The 6,599-nt window shown below is 48.4% G+C and overlaps 1 non-coding gene across 1 annotated transcript; it reads right to left on the bottom strand.

Moving 5' to 3' along the window:
- Positions 1-4,374: 4,374 nt before the first annotated feature.
- Positions 4,375-4,457, bottom strand: TRNAL-CAG (transfer RNA leucine (anticodon CAG)). The gene has a single exon. It is a non-coding gene; the product is annotated as a tRNA-Leu (tRNA).
- Between the last annotated feature and the right edge of the window lie 2,142 nt (positions 4,458-6,599).

Raw genomic sequence — 6,599 nt, 5'->3', positions numbered from 1 at the left:
GGCGATTTTGAATCGTCATACGGCGATTTTGAATACTACGGAGGCCCATACTCATCAAACGGCGATTTTGAATCGCAAAGCAATGGAATGCATGGGAAAGCTCTCTGATGGTTTAACAGATTCCCCATGAACAACGAATACTCCGGCAATGACCGCAAAACTGCAGATTGCATGGGAACACACCCTGACAACTTATATGAGACTCCACGGGCACCCTCTGACGCCCGGAAAACTGCCGCTGGCATGGGATCCACCCGCGATGCGAGGCCGACCCACTCGGGAGGTTCGGTCTCACTCCCAGCAGGCTCGTCCGGCCTGGCTCAAGCCCTTATTCCCCTCATGGTATAGGGCCATTGTGTGCGTGCCTTGGTGGATACAGGGTCTACGGATAGTTTTATCGACCAGCGACTAGTGCACAGGCATGGTTGGCAGGTCTTGAGGTCTATGAGACGGATCTTCATGGCTTCCCATGGACTTCGACTCAGCACGAAGGGGGAATGCCGGTTGAAACTCGTGATAAAGGGACGGGTTTTCCCAGATGTACACCTTATGGTCTTATTTGCTTTATGTGCTGATATTCTGTTTGGACACGATTTTCTTAAGCGACATGGACGTATGGAAATGGAGTTTGGTGGGCCTGACATGCTTGTTGTGGGGGCTGATGCGCTTGCTGTGTGTGCCCGAGCGAAAATGGAAATCCAGCCGCTTTCGCTGTTCCCCAATCTAACCTCCGACTGTACCCCTGTAGCGGTAAAATCACGGCGCTACTCTCGAGCAGACATGCAATTCATTGCGGACGAAACGGCTCAGCTCTTGAAAGACGATATCATAGAACCTAGCCGGTCGCCGTGGCAAGCCCAGGTCTTGGTGGTGCGAAGCGATGCACACCGCAGATGCATGGTAATCGACTATTCCCAAACGATTAACCACTTTACACAGCTGGATGCCTACCCCCTTCCGGGGATGGACGCGCTGGTGCGACAGGTGGCCCAGTACTCGGTCTACAGCACTCTCGATCTCCGTAGTGCGTACCATCAGATCCCCATCTCTAGGGCAGATCGTATCTATACCGCATTTGAGTCGGGGCACTGGTTGTACCAGTTTACTCGATTGCCTTTTGGGGTGACGAACGGGGTCACGTGTTTCCAGAGGGCCATGGATGACCTCATTGCAAGGGAGAACTTAACCGATGTTTTCGTCTACCTAGACAATCTTACGGTTTGTGGGTATGACCAAGGGCACCATGATGCTAATCTGAAGCGCTTCCTCAAGGTCGCGCAGAGGTATCACTTAACCATGAACGAGGATAAGTGTCAACACTCTCTACGCAAGATATATCTTCTGGGGTACACTGTGACCCATGGCTCTGTCGCTCCGGAAAAGGAGTGTCTGCGACATTTGCTCGACATGGCCCCTCCCAGCGATCGGGCGTCCCTGAAGTGTTTCTCGGGCTATTCGCCCATTACTCAAAATGGGTCCAAAATTTCTCTGCGAAAATGCGCCCACTTGTGGCCTGTGACACATTCCCTCTGCGTCCGGCCGCATTGGCGGCCTTTGGAGGCCTTAAGGCCGACATCGCCAGTGCTGCTGTGGCGACGATCGACGAGAGCGGATCTTTCGTCCTCGAAAGTGATGCCTCGGATCAGGCCATCGCGGCGACCCTCTCCCAAGGAGGGTGTCCGGTGGCTTTCTTTTCACGGACTCTTACCTCCGCTGAGCGGAGACATTCGTCTGTCGAAAAGGAAGCGTATGCGATCGTCTAGTCTATTCAGCGATGGCGCCCGTATTTACTTGGGTGATGTTTCCAAATCATCACGGACCAGCAAAGTGTTGCGTTCATGTACGACACATTACACGCCCAGCGCATTAAGAATGAGAAAATCACTCGCTGGCGTATAGAGCTTGCCGACTTCTGCTACACTATCAAATACCGCCCGGGGAAGGATAACCAGGCCGCCGATGCATTATCGAGACCGGCTACGTGCGTGGGTATCGCCACTTTGGAGGGCTTACGCGCGCTGCATGCCACTGCGGGCATCCACACGTAACGCGTTTCGCTCATTTTGTGTGGCGCAGCAATCTGCCATACTCGTTTGACGATATCCACCGTATCTGTCGCGACTGCGCTATATGCGCGGAAATCAAACCGCGTTTCTATAACCCTCCCATGGGGACTCTGGTTAGGGCTACGAGGCCGTGGGAACGCTTGGTGATGCATTTCAAGGGCCCATTGCCGGTGTCGAGTAACTCTCGCTATCTGATCACTGTCGTCGATGAGTACTCGCGATTTCCCTTCGCTTATACGTGCGTGGACATGACTGCTGCCACTGTAATGCGATGCTTACAGAATTTGTTCTCTATGTTCGGGTACCCGGCCTATGTGCATACTGATCGGGGTGCGGTCTTCTTGTCTCAGGAAGTGCGAGGCTATCTGCTCCAAAATAACATCGCTTCTAGTTACACCACGCCGTACAGACCCCAGGCAAATGGGCAGATCGAACGCTTCAACGGGATTATATGGAGGGCCGTCATTCTCAACCTCCGGACCCTCAGCCGGGGCCTCGATAAATGGGCTTGGTCGCTACCTGCGGCGTTGAACTCAATCAGGGCTCTACTGTGTAAGGTCACCAACCAGACTCCCCACGAGAGACTTTTCCACCACCCAAGGAGCACGGGGTGTATGCGGTCTTTACCCAGTTGGCTCGCTGAGCCCGGGCCGGCCTACCTCAAATGGGCGGTTTGCACGAGCAAGTACGACCCCTTAGTGGACAAAGTGCAGATACTCCAGGCTAATCCTGAGCATGCTCGTGTGATGACGGCTGATGGACGTGAGACCACTGTCTCCATATGTCATCTTGCCCCATGTGGGCTCGCTGACCCTTGTAGGGAATCGGACGAACCAATCGAACCAATCTATGAGACTATGGACTCTTCCGACTCTTCCGTCGCTGAAAGTCTGCCGAACCTCCCTTCGCCACATCTACCCGTGCCCGTAGGCTTGGCGGTACCCCCTTCATCACCTGACTCCAGTAGCTCCTCCGACGCCGGGGTCTCTGGGATACGTGATGCCGTACTCGGGGAATTTCGGACGCTTGCTGGCAGAGAAATTCGCTGCCCGGACCGGTATGGTTGGATCGACTGATACCATATTCCACACCCTGTTAATGCTGACGCACGCTCGATTCTAGCTGCTCTGCAGTGTAATTCTAACGGTGGGGTGAATGTAGTGAAATCGTATTCGTACTAATGCTGAACCCAGGTGATGCTCGTTGCTCGCTGACACCGCTAGGGGTGCGGCTATAAGACCCACTGCGGCCGGTGCTCAGGGGGACCTCTCCTGTGACATGTTACACCTAGTAGACTCGCAATTGGTACGCCTGCATAGAATATTAAGCTTGCTTGCATTGAATGTTATGGATTGACGCATGTGATGCCAAACCTTATTCCTATTGCATTTCCTGTATTTACAGAATGATGTCAAGGTCTTAATGGAATTAAACCAACAGATGGACTAAAGTTGTGGACTCGATTGGTTTTTCACAACACATGTTTTCATAAACAAAATGTTTATTAGCACAGAGAGACCGGGAGAGCGAAAACGTACTGACTGAATAAACCAGAAGGCAATACAGCTTGCACTATTATTACCAGACAATGGTTGTTTGTCCGTGTTCCATTCTTTTTAAAATGCTGAGCCTCAAGCAAGGAAGCAGCACAAACTCTTTTAAGCTTGCTTGGGCTGACTCAGCCAGGACTCCAAACACTGACCTCGCACACTCAGAGAGGACACTCCAACCACGACGTCATTGGGAGTGTCAAAGCAATCATGTCAGGAGTGAGGATTCGAACCACGCCTCCAGGGGAGACTGCGACCTTAACGCAGCACCTTCGACAACTTGGCCACCCTGACTACATGGTCTCATTAAGCGTCAGAATTATGGAAAGTATAATTTTTCATAGTAGAGTGAAAATTGTTTTGAGAAAGAAGTTGCACACCCACAGCACACCCAAACGACTAATTTTAAAAATAAGACACCATGCAGAGCACGACACTTGCAAAATACACCCCCACCACCCCAAAAAAGGTTGCCATTGATCCATCAAATTGTCCATTTCATCAAGATTAAAATTGATGATCTTGATCAAAGCTCTGATTAACAGGATGTGAAGTGACGATTTTTCAGGTGAAAATTGATGATTTTTCAGATGAAAATTGATGATTTTAGATGTTTGACCTTGAGTTTACCTTTGACCTTTTGACCACAAAAATAGTTGGTTTTCCAATTTAGTGACTCAATGTGCAAATGTTCTTCAATTTCCTCAAAGTCTTTGGGGTGAACGATGACGTCTCCAGGTTGTTAAAAATTACAATAATGTCAGGAATGGGATTTGAACCCATGCCTCCAGAAGAGATTGCAACCTGAACGCAGCGCCTTAGACCACTCAGCCATCCCGACACCGTGTCATGACAACATCCTGACTCTTTGTCATCACAACATCCTGACTCTTTGTCATCACAACATCCTGACTCCTTGTCATCACAACATCCTGACTCCTTGTCATCACAACATCCTGTTGATTCAATTTTTTTTTCAAAAGGACAGAGAAAAATACATTCATGTTGTTTACATAGAAACAAGTTTAACATCACCTTGACCAGATGATGCATGTTCAGCATCGTTTGGAAATAATCTTTCAAAATAAAGAAAACAATGTTGGAAAATTCACCAAAAAATTCAAAATGGTTGCTGTTGTTGCTGTTGTTGCTGCTGTGATTGGAATTCTTGTTGGGGGTCGATTTTTGAAATGTGCACCCATTGGCCGGACAGCTGCCGGACCACACCCACATCTGACGCTTGACTCCACCCACCATAGTGCCAAGACTTTCGTGATATGGTCGCCATCTTGTTTCGTGCAGGGATGAGTGCATTCGGCCTATACAGGCCTCTGCTGATTATGGACTGCCGAGCTTTGCTTCCTCACGTTTCCATTGGCTTTGTGTCGAGTGTTAAATTATTAGTTCGTTTTAATCAAGACCCAGAAACGTGTTACGTAATTTTTGAACGGCGCATTATATGCGTTTCCCAATCGGCCCATTGCCGGATTTTTAAAGCCCATTCCATCACACTAAATGACAAAGTGAACAAGCATTCGGAGTATTGCGTTGCAATACATGTCCCCTCCCGGCATTGGGCGGCACAGTCACAGAAGACAGTATTATGAATTAACGCACTTAAATTATAGTCCGGAAAACTGTTGGAGAAATTCCCTAAGTTCAAAGTGCCATAACTTTGTCAAAAATGATCGAAACGTGGTGAAGTTCGAACTTGATCTGCAACTTACCATGAGGAAACCATGTACCAAGTTTGAAATCATAAGCATTAAGAGTTTAGGAAACAAGGGCGGAAAGCTGTTCTTTGTGTGACGGACTGACGGACTGACGGACCGACAGACGGAGGGACGGAGTGCAAACCTCCAGTCCCCTGCAGTGTACACCGGTCGGGGACTAATAACCATGAACATGTTTTTATAAACAAAATGTTTTTTAGCACAGAGAGAGCGGGAGAGCGAAAACTTACTGACTGAGTAAACCATAAAGCAATACAGCTTGCACTATTATTACCAGACAATGGTCGTTTGTCCGTGTTCCTTTCTTTTTAAAATGCTGAGTGTTGAGCAAGGAAGCAGCACAAGCCCTTTCAAGCTTGCCTGGTGCTGACTCAGCCAGGGCTCCAAGCGCTGACCTCGCACACTCAGGGAAGACACTCCAACCACGATGTCATTGAGGGTGTCATAACAAGCATGTGCAGGAGTGGGATTCGAACCCATGCCTCCAGGGGAAACTGCGAGCTTAACGCAGCACCTTAGACCACTCGGCCACACTGACTACGCAGTTGCATTAAGCGTCAGAATTACGGAAAGTATAATTATTCATAGTAGAGTGAAAATTATTTTGAGAAAGACAAGTTACACACCCGCAGCAGACCCAAACGACTGATTTTAAAAAGAAGACGTCATGCAGAGCACGACACTTGCAAAATCCACCGCCACCACCCCAAAAAAGGTTGCCATTGATCCATCAAATTGTCCATTTCATCAAGATTAGAATTGACGATCTTGATCAAAGCTCGGATTAACAGGATGTGAAGTGATGCTTTTTCAGATGAAAATTGATGATTTTAGAGGCTTGACCTTGAGTTTACCTTTGACCTATTGACCTCAAAAATAGTTGATTTTCCAATTTAGTGACTCAATGTGCAAAGGTTCTTCAATTTCCTCAAAGTCTTTGGGATGAACGATGAGGTCTCGAGGTTGTTAAAAATAGCAGTCATGTCAGGAGTGGGATTTGAACCCACGCCTCCAGAAAAGACTGCGACCTGAACGCAGGACCTCAGACCGCTCAGCCATCCTGACACCATGTCATCACAACATTCTGACTCCTCGTCATCACAACATCCTGACTCCTTGTCATCACACCATCCTGACTCCTTGTCATCACAACATCCTGACTCCTTGTCATCACAACATCCTGTTGATTCAATTTTTTTTTCAAAAGGACAGAGAAAAATACATTCATGTTGTTTACAGAGAAACAAGTT

This window comes from Myxine glutinosa, chromosome 1, assembly GCF_964187855.1.
Source record: "Myxine glutinosa chromosome 1, kmMyxGlut1.1, whole genome shotgun sequence".
Taxonomy (NCBI): domain Eukaryota; kingdom Metazoa; phylum Chordata; class Myxini; order Myxiniformes; family Myxinidae; genus Myxine; species Myxine glutinosa.
Note: the sequence above shows the minus strand (reverse complement) of the source record. Positions and strands in the feature narration are given on the sequence as shown.